Source organism: Ceratotherium simum, chromosome 20 (assembly GCF_057802395.1).
Source record: "Ceratotherium simum simum isolate JZ-2026a chromosome 20, ASM5780239v1, whole genome shotgun sequence".
Taxonomy (NCBI): Eukaryota; Metazoa; Chordata; class Mammalia; order Perissodactyla; family Rhinocerotidae; genus Ceratotherium; species Ceratotherium simum.
Window position 1 is genome coordinate 47909110 of NC_141919.1, and position 14375 is coordinate 47923484.

General features: G+C 34.4%; 1 long non-coding RNA gene across 1 annotated transcript in view; it reads left to right on the top strand.

The window, feature by feature from the left end:
• The first annotated feature begins 323 nt into the window (after window positions 1-323).
• Window positions 324-14375, top strand: part of LOC147914454 (uncharacterized) — a 138837-nt gene continuing 124785 nt past the window's right edge. The window contains exon 1 of the long non-coding RNA XR_015555476.1: window positions 324-492. This is a non-coding gene — a long non-coding RNA (uncharacterized LOC147914454). The remainder of the gene's footprint in view (window positions 493-14375) is intronic.

Sequence of the window (14375 nt, forward strand, 5' to 3'; positions counted from 1 at the left end):
GAGAAGTACAAGTCTTCTGTGGCTGAGAAGCCCTGCCGCCCACAGGTCCACACACACAGTCAACACAGTCCTGCCCCGTGTGAGCGCCCCGACCTCCCCAAGCGCACCCAGTCTCTCCACGGCGGAAGCCCCACACACTCTGCCACCGCCCCACACTCTCCACCCGCTCCTTGTGCACACCCTGCCCCGCTCAAGTCAGCTCAGTTGCCAGGCTGCAGAGAATCCAGTCACCAATCTATGCAGGCCCACACGTTGCCTGAGGGCTTGTTGTTGGGTGGGGCCAGTCTCTAGGGTGGGCTGCCTGCCCTGGCTGAGCTGGATTAAATCGGTGCTCTAGTGGGTGGAGCAGACCCTGGGCTAGCAGGCCTCAGGGAGAACTCCAATGGCGTCTGTGTCAGCACGCTCACACCAGGCCACAACAATGGCTGCCGCCAATGTCCCCATCCCTGGAGAGGTCTCACCCCTCACCGAGATGCACTCGGGGCCTATTAGGTGAGTCTCTTGTCACCACAGCACTGTGCACCTTTCTTTCTGGTGATTTTAGGGTGCTTCCCGAAACGGGTGAGTTTGTGCGTGGGCCCTTTAAGAGCCAGTTTTAGTTTCTTTGTGAACCGGGTTTTCTGGGGGTGCTCCCCAGTGTTTTAGTAGCAGGCAAAGTCAGATATTATGCCGCTGGTGTCGATTGTGCTGGGTCCACAAAATGCCCACAGCGGGGGCGCTCCCCTGCTCAGGGCCCCGTGCCTCCAGGGAGGCTGCGTACCTGTGGGCTGCTCCCGGCGGCCGTGAAGCTGGTGGCTTGTGAAGGCGGCGTTTTTCCTCTGCAGAAGGGAGTCTGCCTCTTCCACCTCAGTTAGGATTGTCCGTTGTTGCAGGAGTTCCTCTCATCCAGTTTTCAGTTCTGTCTCGGGGGTAATTTTTCCACGAGTAGTTGTAAATTGGCTGTGTCCACGGGAGGAGGTGAGTTCAGAGTCTGCCTACGCCGCCATCTTGACTCCTCCCTATTCATTCTTAATAGTTTATAATATTCAATGTTTGAAAACAGCACTATTTATCCATTCAGTTGTTTCTGGTTTTCCCATTTTTGTCTATTATGGATAGCACTATTATGAACATTCTCTTTATTGGTAAATATGCATAGGCAATTTTATTAGGTAATGCCTATGTGTCTGACTTTAGCATAGCTACACCAGCTTTCCTTTGGGTAGTGTTTGCATAATATATCCTTTCAATACACTAACCTTCTGTGTTCTTATATTTAAGATATAGCTCGAGTATGTGGTTTATAGTTGAGCTTTTTTTTTAGGCTGTCTAAAGAGCTTAGTCTTTGGATTTGAATTTTTAGTCCATTTACATTAATGTGATTACTTTCATATTCTAGTTTATGCCTACTAGTTCACACTTTGTGTAAATAGTTTTCCTCGCTTTCTCCCTTCTTTGAGATTATTCAACTTTTAAAATATGTTTTCCAGGGTCTGGCCCAGTGGCGTAGTGGTTGGGTTCCCATATTCCGCTTCGGTGGCCCAGGGTTCATGGGTTCGGATCCCGGGCGCAGACCTAAGCACGGCTTATCAAGCCATGCTGTAGCAGGTGTCCCACATATAAAAAAGTAGAGGAAGATGGGCATGGATGTTAGCCCAGGTCCAATTTTCCTCAGCAAAAAAAGGAAGATTGTCAACAGTTATTAGCTCAGGGCTAATCTTCCTCACCAAAAATAAAATGTATAGATATTTTTTTCCATCTAGTAGCTCAATATTTACATTCCTTTTTAGTATCTATTAAAATTGTCTTATAGTTTAAAAATATTCACCTTTGTTTTAGTACAGTATAATACAAAATATTACTTTTATAAATTTATTGCAAAGATAAGACCTTAAAAACCATTAAATCTGTGTAAGCTTTCTTACCATTGTGGTACTGTTGCCATTTTAACTTTAAATATATTTTTAACAAGAAAAAATTATTTATTTTGTACAATGTTGATTTATATTTGCCTCACATTTGCCTTTTTATAGCTCTTTCCTATATATCTATGCTTCTGTCAGTCATAGTTTTTTTTAGTCTGAAGCACCTTAACCTTTATTAAGTGTAGATATGTTGGCAACTAATGACTCTATACTGTTTTGTTTATTTGTAAACATATTTTTACATAAATTATTGAAGGATATTTTAACTCAGTATCTAAATCTAGACTATTTTTTTCTTTTTAGCCCTGTATAAATTTTATTTCATTGTTTTCAAGCTTCCATTTTTTACGTTAAAATGTCAATCTAATTGCTACAGCTCTGAAGGTAACAAGTCTATTTTCTCTGGCTGCTTTTAATGTGTACTCTTTTGCTTTGAATTTCTTATTAACTTTCTCCAGAGACAGTTCCCTCTTTCCTTTGTTAAGTGAATAGAGTGGGGACTGATCACCTTAATCCTAGTCAAGTGTCTGAGGCTGCTCAAGGCTGAGTTATAGATTTAGCCATAATGTTGACATCGGGTTTGCCCCTAGGGCAAAGCCCTCCAACTGTTTCAGCTGAGGGCCTGGCATAATTACAGGGCCTCTCACTAGTTAGGTTCTAAATTCTAATCCTTATTTTTTTGACCAAGGTAGAGCTCAGTTCTCCACTCCTCTCTTCTTACAGGATCACCTGCCCCTCAAATCTCTGATGTCACTCTATTCCTGTGAACCAGCAAAAGCTATACAGGTCTCTTTGCTTCTTAGTAATTGCTATCTGATGGGTCTTTTGCCGTGATCCTCAAACTATTGCCCTTATTCTAGAACTGGCATGTGTTTTTTTAGGGAAAATGTAGCTGCCAAATCAATTCTCTTCTCCTTGACATCCTCCATCTCTTGGGTTGTGTTTCTTGAAGTCCTGGCGCCTTGTCTGTTTTGTATGCTTTCAAATGATATATAAACATTTTATACTTTTGTTATTTCACGTCTTTTTCAACAAGCATTTTGATCAGCCCAAAGCTTCTTCATCCTCAGAAACAGGAGTCACATGGAGAGTTGATTTAAAGCCACACATTATTTGGGAGGGAGGTGAACAACGGGGATTTGTGTAGTGGAGAGATGAATGTGCAGAAAAATAGAGGTAAAGTAATTATTAAGGATGCACAAGGAGCTATGTTTTTGTATTTGCTGAGATTAACTGTTCTCAAGGCTTTGTTGGATGTAAAACTGAGAATCTTGATATCACGTGATGTATCATAGGGCTCCCAGGAGGAAATAATGGGGTCCATAATGAACACAGTCACTAATCCAAACGACATTTCACTTCTGCTTTTATAACTCATTATCTAAACTTTTCAAATACTCTTTTAAAATATCTTGTATTTTTTATCATTTCATAATTGACTTTTTCTGAAGAGATCTTTTTTCCCCAATATACATTAGATTAATGGTTATATTAGAAAGGGAAGGCTAGGTGGTAGTAACAATTACAGCAATATAATAAAAGTTTGTTTTCTCGATCATTTAATTGTTTGAGTCAGGTGTTCCTCATTGGCAGGTGGCTCTCCTCTATGTGGTGATTTATTTACTGAGGCTTCCTTCTTCATATGGCTTCACTATCCCTTAGAGTTTTATACGGTTCTGGTCAGTTGGTGGAGAAAGAGAATGTAAAGACAATAAACAAATGTCTTAAAAGCCACGTATTGACCACATCACTTCCACTAATATCCCTTTAGCTAGAGCTCAGTTCATATAGTCATATCTAGCCATGAGACTAGGAACTATGGTCTATGTCCACGCTCAGGAAGGAGAAGAAATGTGGTTTCTTGGTGAACAGCAAACACTCTGCCACAATGGTGAAGATAAATTGCTCAGGGAATGCTAAGTGAAATCTGGAAACATGATGTGGTACTTCTTATATACTCAACATTCTAAATAATGTATATTCAAGCGTATACTGAGTTCTGGAATAATATGAGTTCATAGCCAGCATGACTGAAGGGAGAACCCATAGATGATATTTTATATTATTTGCTTCATATTCAATAGTATTCTTTATAAGCACAAAGAAATGATATTCTGATTATAAAAGTAATATGTATTCATTTTGGAAACATGGATATTACACAAAGTAAAAATATTTTTAAAAATTATGCTTCATTTCACAATATGATATGGCCATCGCTAATATTCTTTTTTATTACCTTTCCATTTTTACGCATATCATATATACTTTTTATGTTTTACACTAGAATTCATAAAGATATTAGGCAGAACCATAAGTAAATGTTGATATTCAGCATTTTTGAATTATAAGAATGACAACTTTATATGGTTTAAAGAGTAAATAAACAAAGAGTAAAAATAAAGATTATGTTTTATCAGTCAGAAAATTACTTATGCTTGACTCTGTAATATTGTATTTAAAACATGTGGGGTAGAAATAATGGAAGTAGCTTTTGATAATTCATATTCTTTTATAAATGAGGTTTCTGAGATCATTCTACATGTAAGTTTTCAATAATATTAATGAAGGAATCAGGGAACATGCTTCTATAAATCTCCTTCAATTAGTTAATGTTCTTGGGAAAAAATGTATTTATTGTTAAAATGCTTGGAAAACTACAATCGGATGAGAAGACCATACAGCAATAAGTGAATGTTTTAAATCAAAGCTATTTAAAAGAAAAAATAACATTTTTACTGAAAAGTAGTGAATGAGCCTTCAAAAGTAAATTGCTATTTTACAGGTAATGATATTTAGATGTAATGAACATGTTGAAACGTCAAGAGTATGATAGATGAGCTAATATCTATGTCATTAAAATTACAGCTTAACCCAAAAGTTAATGATTTTTAAACTTGGCAAAGGTAGCTATTTCATTAAGTAACTAATGTTTTCCTAATTTTATGAGATATTGTAGAACTATATGAGATATATTCTATTATGAGCCAAAACGTACAGCAAATATTATCTTAAATAAAATTAATATAGTAATTCGCTTCAAGTTACAGAGCTGGAAGACCCAATTCACTGAATTATTTCTCTTTCATTTGAGAAGAGTAATGATGCTTCGACCAGAAATGCACTTCATTGAAATTTTATTGAGCTTGCTTCTCTTTCTTAAGCTTCTGTTTATTTAACTTATTGAAGGGAAAATTTCACATCTTAGTTGGTGGTATCCGCAAAGTCTTTATTCTATTTTATCATTTCCTGTTCTGAAAAATTATACTTTTAAAATCATTAAACTGACAGCAATGAAATATAACACACATCTGTCGAAACACAAAGTTTCATGTTTTTATCATAAGCATTTATAATATATTTTTTAGGCTATAAAGAAAAATACATTTGAATACATATTTTTTGACTTCATAAACAAGGAAAGTATTGTCTATTTGCTAACTATGCAAAAATGTTGAAATATATTTTTAGAGGTTTTAGAGACCTAATGAAGTCTAATCTTTCATTTAATACTTGAAAATATTATGCTCCACAGCGTTTCAGAGACCTGATCGAGTTTGGAACAAGATCTATTTCTTTGTTACTAGGTTTCCCTCTCCTTTCTTTGCTGCCCATTTCTGGAATTTTATTGAGTTAGGTTTCTTTGTGTCTTCAGCATTCTGATGGGCATAGTTTTTAAAATTATTATTTTGTGACTTATCCAGTTTGTTCTTGTTGTTAGGAAGAGAATGACAGTCTCCTGTCTTTCTACAAACCACCTGGAAATAGAAGCCTCATTCAGATTGTATTTTCATTTTCATCAAAAGGGTTAATCTGATACCAACTATCTTGATATTTTGTTCCTTGATATCAGGAACAAAAGTCCTTGTTTATTTTTTAACATAAAATATATAATGATACAGTGAGAAAGCATAAACACTACAATAAGGCATAAATTGCAAAAGTTATTTTTTTAATTCTGGAATTTCATGTTGTTATTGAGATGCTTGAAGCAAGCCTCATCCTTTGTCAGCTTTGTAGTTTTTTTTAAAAATCTACACAAATATTTCTTTACCTTTTAAGTTTCATAGTTACATTACAACTTGTTATTCATTATTTTGTATTAATCTTTACAATCTGCAGGATTTCTTATTCTGTTATTACTTACTTAAATGAATTTTTCCTTTCAATATAAGCTTTTGATACATTTTCAATTCCATATGTTGATTCCACCTCTTTATGAATATCATTTATTACTACGTTGGATAATCTTTGTCCTGCATAGAGTCTTGCCTAATTATTTTATTGTCTTTTTACTTTGATTTCACTATCTTAAGCTTTTCTTGTGTCTAAGATTTACTTCTCACTCCTCTGTTTGATTTCTTACTATTCCAGAAGGATTTTTTAACTGTCTAATAGTGTTTTTGTCCTATATCTCTTAACTGAACTCTCATAATCATGACTTGACATTTTATCTTTGATGTTATGATAGATTAAATATTGACCCCAATTCTTTGTCCCTTTCTGTATTCAAGCGCTTTCTCATATAATTTTGCTGTATATCTCACAGATATACACTGTACTCTAAACCCCCTCATATATTTGGTCATATGACTTGATTTTTCAAACAGAATATTAGTAGATGTGATGCCAAGAAAGGGCTAGAGCTTTACCTGCCTAGAGATTTGGGCTTGTTCTTTTGCGATTTTCTATTTCTTGTGATAATTTAATTCAACAATTGATTCTAATTATTTATTGTTTCTTCTTTATTCTTTTGTTGTGTAGAATATATCTTTTAATGGTGTGATATTTCTTTCTTCCTCCATTTTGCTCAACAAGGGAATCATGTCAGATATTACTTCATTTTGGGTGACTCTCTTTGACTTTGGGTGACTTTTCCACTATTGTGAGAGCTGTTCATCTCCATAGAACTACAGCTTCAAGGTAGAAGAGTATATGTTGTATTTACTTTTAGGTAGTCTGAGAGCATAGTTAGGATGGGAAAGCTCAGCTAAAGCAATGATCAGACTTGCTTGGTGGACTTGAGTTGTATTCTTCAAGCTCTGTTTTTATTAAATGGACTGTATAGGGTTTACTCAACCTAATAAGAAGTGTTTTTTATTCTTATAGGGAAGCCCATTAGATTTTGCAGCCTGGGAAGGTGTCAGCTTTGGCTATTGTTTCTTGAATTTTAAATATCTTTTGTACATCAGCAGTTCTCACTCGTAAACTCAAAAGAGGAGCATGAAATTAATATCTGCAGTTTTGGGTCCCTGATTTATTGTTTATTGGAGGAGAGAGCACTGGAAGAATGGGAATTTCAATGTCTCTTTTCCTGCTAAATTTCTACTTCCATTTAAGATCCTCTCCTATTTTCTCTTTTATTCTTCCATTGATTCATGTTGCTTAGATTTTCAGTATTGCTAGGGATAGTTTGATTTTATTGTCAGTTTTCCTTGCATTTATAATTAGTCCAAATGGCATTAGATTGAAGAGATTCTAAACTAAGTGGTGGAGAAATTTATTCTTTGGGTTTTTATTATTTTCATATTGAGGTGCCATCTTATGCCTCAGTCTGCTTCTCAACAAATATAAATACATTCACATTAATTTTCAGGATTTTGCCACTTAAAGAATGTATTTCCATTTTGGGGGAAGACCTGGAGGCTGGTGGGGATGGGATTATGATCTGACTCAAGCAGTGGCTTTCTTTCTTTTCTAGTTTTAGAAGATTATTGTAGAAGATTGCGTCTCTTTGTTATTTGTTTTCTGTTGTTGAAGATTTGCTAAGCTTTTATATATGTGTTTGCATTTAGTTACTATAAAACAATATGCTATTGTTGGACTTTGCTATCTTACCTTGAAATTATGCATATTACTTTTGGCTTTCAATTACTTTTGCAATTAAAACTGGCAGTTGAATCATACATTTAATCTCAACTTATTTTCCTTAGAAATGATTTATATGTTCATTTACCAACATGTCTAATTATGATTCTAGTATTAAATTTGGAATATGAGTCTTTCGACTGCTGAGTTATTTGATACAGTCATTAGTGTACATCTCAATTTTGATTAGTCTTTTATTCCACATGATGTTTCTTCTTCTGTCTCTTTTTACTTACTATGTTAATGGATATTCCTATCTTTGTAAGGATGCTTTGCTCAAGTTATTTTTCATAAATGGCAAGTACTTTCTACATGCTGCAATTTCTTTCCTGTGGTGGCAGGTCAAAATAGAACTACACATATTTGTATTTCAATTTTTATCACTCTAAGTTATGTGTCTTTTAAAATTCAAATTGTATTTCATTTTCTGTATGATTGCTTCTTTAATTTGTAATAGTATGCATTCTCTGTTGAATTCTAGTTAAAAGAGGTGGTTAATTTTTCAGACTGAAGGTCTCAGATCTCCAGAACAGTGCATTAGAAAGCTTCAGAAGCATGGTTAATTGAATAATTGAACCAGCTCCACAAATTGCTAAACCCCAGTATTTGCATCTGTTGAAAATTCTCACAAGTGCACATTAGATTGAAAATGCAGGATCTGCATAGATACAAAAGAAATCCCCTGTCTCTAATGTACCTTTGATTCTCTATAGCAAGAATATAAGTGAATTTGAAAATAATCTTCTTAAATTAATTTATTTGTTAATAAACATACACTGCTCTCTTCAGAACAATGGATAAATATGAATGATATATTGGGAATCACAATCACAACAAAACACAATTCTTTAATCACAAACACTTGAGACTTTTCTTACCTTAAAATATTCAAAAATGATTTTATACCAGATGTGAAGTCTATATGCCAAAATATACACATTCAAAAAATAAAACTTTAAAATAATAATAAAAATAAAACAATGCGAAACGGGTGTAAAAGATATAATACAATTAACACTGACTACTGCATTACAGAGATTTCATTTAGATTATTAAGGGAGAAATAAGAAGTGTTATGCATTTTTAATATTTGTATTTAAAATTAATTAATATTCTTATGTTTGTATTAATATAAAATCATACACTACTTGATCAATAAAATTTAACCAGAAACAATAAAGTATAACTGGAGATGTGTAAAAAAGAACATTTTTGTAACACGTCCAGAGCTCCTTGGATAGAATAAAGCTTTAAATTTTTGAAAAGATAACATAACAAATAGCTCCAGATATTCAGTGGGACCACACTAATGCTTTTCCTTCTCCAGAAATATATAGGCTAACACAACAGTGAGGAAAATAAAAGAATGGTTTGTTTAAAAGATTGCGTGTAATTGACTTGATGGGCTATCTGATCAGTTCCAAACTACCTTCTTAAACTCCACTTTAGTTATTGTGGCGGAAATGAGGAAAACATTTCTGCTTAGTCAAATGACATCTTGTTAGGTAATTTGTTAGACATAACACTCTTATTTTTATGTAATAACAAAAGGCTTTAAAAAAAAAAAAAAAAAAAGAGTATTTCATGGTCTACCAGGAATACTGCTTTGGTCCTTGATGGGTCAGGGATCTTATTTGCAAAAACACTACTCTGAGAGAAAAGACAATAAAAGGTGGCATGACACGCAAACTCTAGAAGATGCTTGAAAACACATAATGGGCTCAATGTTGGTAAGGGGATGAAATTTTCTCGTGAGGTATTTTTATCTCATTCTTCCCATTCCCCTTTGGCATCCTCCATCCTCACAAGGAGGACCTGACTCTTAGGTCTAGGGCTAATTAAGAAGCAGAGACTGAGTTCTGAGCAATTGTTAGAGATAAGGAGGAGATGAAGTTAGTAGCAAATATAGGGGAAGAGAAAAGAGAGAGCATTCACATTTTTAATTGTTACCCTTGGAGGGAACACTGGTTTCTATCATCAACAGTCATCTTAGAGAAGTATATAGAGGTCAGAAATTAACTTGATATACACAAGCCTGAAAATAGAGATGTAGTAATACCTTGTTTTCTAATAGTTTCTTTTCTCTTTTATTTTCTTAGGTTTTACCAGTCAGTGAAATGAAAAAAACAAAACAAAACAAAAACAAAAACTCCTTTAAACACACACACACACTTATTAACTCTGAAAGAGAGTTGATATAATTTTTAGAAGTGTTTAAAATGATTCCTCAGTTACTTATTTACTGAAAATACTGTATAGTAATTTCATTAGATGACATGGTTACTGTTTATCAATCCATTTGTTTCTGTAATGGAAGAAGACTTGTAAAAGTCAAAATATTAAATCGATTACTCCTATTTTTGTAGTTTAAAAGTGTCCTATCATTCTGCCTCAACATGGCTTCATTTTTTGCCTTAATGTTTTTCTTTATTCTTCCTTTTTCACAAAGTCCAAGATCCCTTTAGATGTGATAAATTGATTATCATATTTAGATGACTTATTTTTATTTCATCTGATGTTATTCAAGAAAAAGAGGTTGGAGAAAGGTGAGTTTAACATAATTTTCCACCAGGCATTCATTGAGACTTCTTTTGCCATGTGCCATGTTAAGACTGCCTTATCAAAACAAATTATATATACTTCTTCCATTTGATAACTCAAAATTTAGATGGAAGCTTGCTGTGTCAGCAGGCGAATACAATATAACAATGTTATTACTATGTCAAAGACATTTAATAATGACAATATAGGGAGTTCAGAACTTGAGATGAAAGTCTCCCAAATTATTATAGAAAAAGGATCTGATCAACATTAATTTAGTAGTTTAAGATGATTAAGTAGTTAGCAGTTTAGATGATTAATATAGGCTCTATGACAAGTCTTTTCAGGCTAAAATTCTGGCTTGCCAATTCACAAGCTGTAAGATAGTAGACACATTACTTATCCTCTTTAATCATATTTCTCTGGCTGTGAATTCAAAATCATTATGGAAGCAGATATTCGGTACTTTTATAAATATCAACTCTTCTTGCCGCAATTCAAAACCGAAAGCTGATACCACAGCATCATACCCTCCAATAAAATGCTTAGAAAGAGTTCAACAAATGTCATATATAATTATTATTATAGTGTTTGACATTTTATTCAAGTTGCATTTCTGCAATTTGTTTTTCACACCAAATTCTCTCTTTACTAGAAACTCCACAGTGGCAAACACAATAGTCTCTTTATACTGGCAACACAAGGATCTAGCATAGTGTCTGAAATTTAGTAGGTATATATAAATATTTGCTGAATGATATTTCATATCAAAGAGATAATTTTGTGCCTTATTAAACTACTACATTTGTCATATTCTGGGCTTTCTCTAGTTAAAGTGGGGCAGGGAGATACACTGCTTTGAGTGTAAGAGCAAAAAATCACAAATGCCCTTCCCCTTCTGTTCCTGAATAAATAACCTGTGAAAAATTATCATGGTATAAAAATAATATAACCAAAAGACTTGCCAGTAAAAGAAAATATCAAGATTATCATTTTGGGATATGATGAAATTGGATCTCTGCTTTCTGGATCAGAATAAATTTTGATTTTTTAAAACTTTTACTGAATGAAACAAATAATGAGACAGAAAGAGAATGCGATTAGTCAAGTGTTCACTCTTTTTCATTCCGCTTGGTTTTTAGTTTTTTGTTCGAGGTTGGAAACTTTGATCTCTAGACAGTCTAGAATTTTGGATATGGCACCATTTACTCAGTGATGAGGGCAAAGAAGAGGTTTTGTTGTCACTTGCTATGAGGTGACCTCAGGCATTGTTGTTAGGGGCTGGGGTTGGAGGCTAGGTCAGGGGTTGATTTTGCACATGTTTTACTGTTTCGTTCAGGATGGAAATTAAAGGTGCATGATAACATCCAAACACACACACATACACACATCTTTATCTACATTTTTCAGATGCTGATATGTAGGTTTTTCCTTAATTCACTACTAAAAAGGAAGTTAGTAAAATTTTCAAAGAGAAATTTGGAAAAGCTTTTTTTGACTTGACGTAATAGTTACACAAAAATAAACTTTTAATTTCAGACCTTCAGATGCTGACCCTTCCTGCTACCCACAAGAGAAAGGCAAACTTGCTTTTAGTTTAAGCTCAGAGACCTCAGCCTACTTGGCCTAAAAACAACAGCAACAATTACGTAGTCCTATTTGCTTCCCAGAAGAAAGATCATAGAACATGGCAGTATTGAGAGTGTCAGATACCATACAGATTCAATTCCCAAGGATAGTCCATGACACGCTGGACAATCTAAAATAGAAAAACAAATATAGATTTACATTATCTGACTTCTGCTGCAAAGATCATGTATTCTTTCGTTGTCTTATTCAAAAAATATTTAGTTGGCTGTTAATATGCTACACACTATGCTAGTTTGGGGATAAGTGATAAATAACAAAAAAACATGGTCCTGATATCATGTAGCTAATAGTATATTTTAGAGTCGACAGACAAACTGGCAATTACACTATGGTATACTACATGCTAAGGTAGAGAGACGACAGTGTGCCAGGGTAACACATAGAGGGTATAGCTTGTGAAAGGAAGGGACATAGGTGTTCCAGAAAGGAGTAACCCACAAGTAATGGGACAGACTTGAGAGAAAGTGTGATGCATTTAGAGATTTAAAGAACATTTAGTAGGATTCCATTCTGTAGAGGATATAACAATTAACGGTAAACTCGAAAGATAAAAAGAGTAGAGAAAACCTTACAAAGCATCATTAGGATCTATAGCTTTTAACTTAAGCACAATGGGGAGTCATTTCAAAGGTTCTATGGAGAAGAGTGGCATGGTGACATCTGCATTTACAAAGATCATTCTGAGCTCAGTGTGAAGTGTGGATTAGAGGGAAGCACAACTGGAGATAGTGGGATTATTAGAAAGTTGTTGAGTTAATCTAGGGAACTAAATGAGTATCCTATGTTTTCCAAGAAATATATGGGAGATGAATAAGTGAATAAATGGGGCTTTGTAATTTATTGATATGGGTTGTAATGGAAAGAGCTGGTGTGAATGGTAGTAAAAGAAATATGGTACTTAATTATAGGAGCACCTTTGAAAAGGGAAATTGTATTCATTTTTGTAATATGATTCACAGAGTTTATAAAACATACAACTGCACATGGTAAAAAGTTGCTAGATTTGTGGGGTTGAACATCAGCACTGATATTATAGCTGTTTGATTTGAAATCATCAGGATATAGATGATTATTGAAGCCGCAGCAATAATAAATGACAGCACCCAGGAAATGTAAGATGAAAATAGACCCTGGAAAGAACTCTGAAGATCAAAATTCAACACATATTTTTAGAAAATAGAGCCTATAAAAGAGCACTGAAAAAGAAGAAATCAAAATTTGAGTTAACAGCCAGAATTACAGAATCAGTTATGTCAGTAAAAAAAAGTTTTGAAGAAGAAATAGTAGCGTATTAGATGCTAGATAGATTAAGTAGGAGTACCTAGAAAAGTTTATTGGGTGTAATAATCAAGAGGGCACTGATGCTCTTAAATCAATTTGAGTTAAGTAATGTAAATCAGATTCTAATAGTTTAAAAGTTGAGCGAGAGATGCAGACTTAGAGATAGCAAATCTGAGAGCAGTGATGACTGTGAACAAGAGGAGATAGTCAATGCAGTAATTGTGAGGTGAAGAGCATTTAAAGAGACTTCCCTTAAAGTGAGAGAGCGTTGTGTGTCTAAATGATCAGAAGAGTGACTTTCCAGAGAGGAAAGGAGAAATACTATAAAGGAGGGAGAGTGAGGTTCCAGAGAAGGTTCTTATCTAGTGGGTGAGATAGAGAGAACAGGTGGAGGGAGTTTCTTTGAACAGGTTCAAGAAAGTACTCTATCATAACCAAAAGGAAGGAGAAAGTAATAAATAGAAAAGCAGACTGAAGATAAAATTGAGGAAGTTCCCATTCAATAATCGTGTTATTCTGTAAAATTAGAGGAAAGATAGTCTTATGAAATTTGTTTGCTTGTATCTAGATTTTAACCTGTTTTGTTTTTCTGAAATTAAACACAATTTATTGGACAGTCTAGGTTACAGTTCTTTTTGTTTCTCTATTTAGCTTTTGTCTCTATATACATGAGAGAGCAAGGGAAACGAAAAACCATTAGGCCAACATACAGGTGAATGGAGTCTAGTCTAGGGTTCTCTGGAGCACTGATCGCCATAATACAAACAAAAGCTGCAAAATCCTTGGTCTTCTTTTCCTTATTTGTAAAGTGCACGGCTGGAGGGGATGTTCTATATACGGTTTTATACAGCAGAAGGTATTTTTGGCCTAAGCTTATTTTTAATTTTAGAAGTCTAATTGATCATAATTGTCAACTAAAACATACAAACTTCACCAACTCTGGCAGTAATACACGTAGCTTGGAGTCGTGATTAGCCACTTATTTCCATGTGAGAGATTCTAATATATAGGCATTAGTGTCTGTCATCTGTTGGATTTTCAATGCATACTCAATGTTAAATAAAGTTTAGAAAAAGACGAAACATTGCCTTGGGTTTAATGATATAAGACGTTATTGAAAAACACCACAAA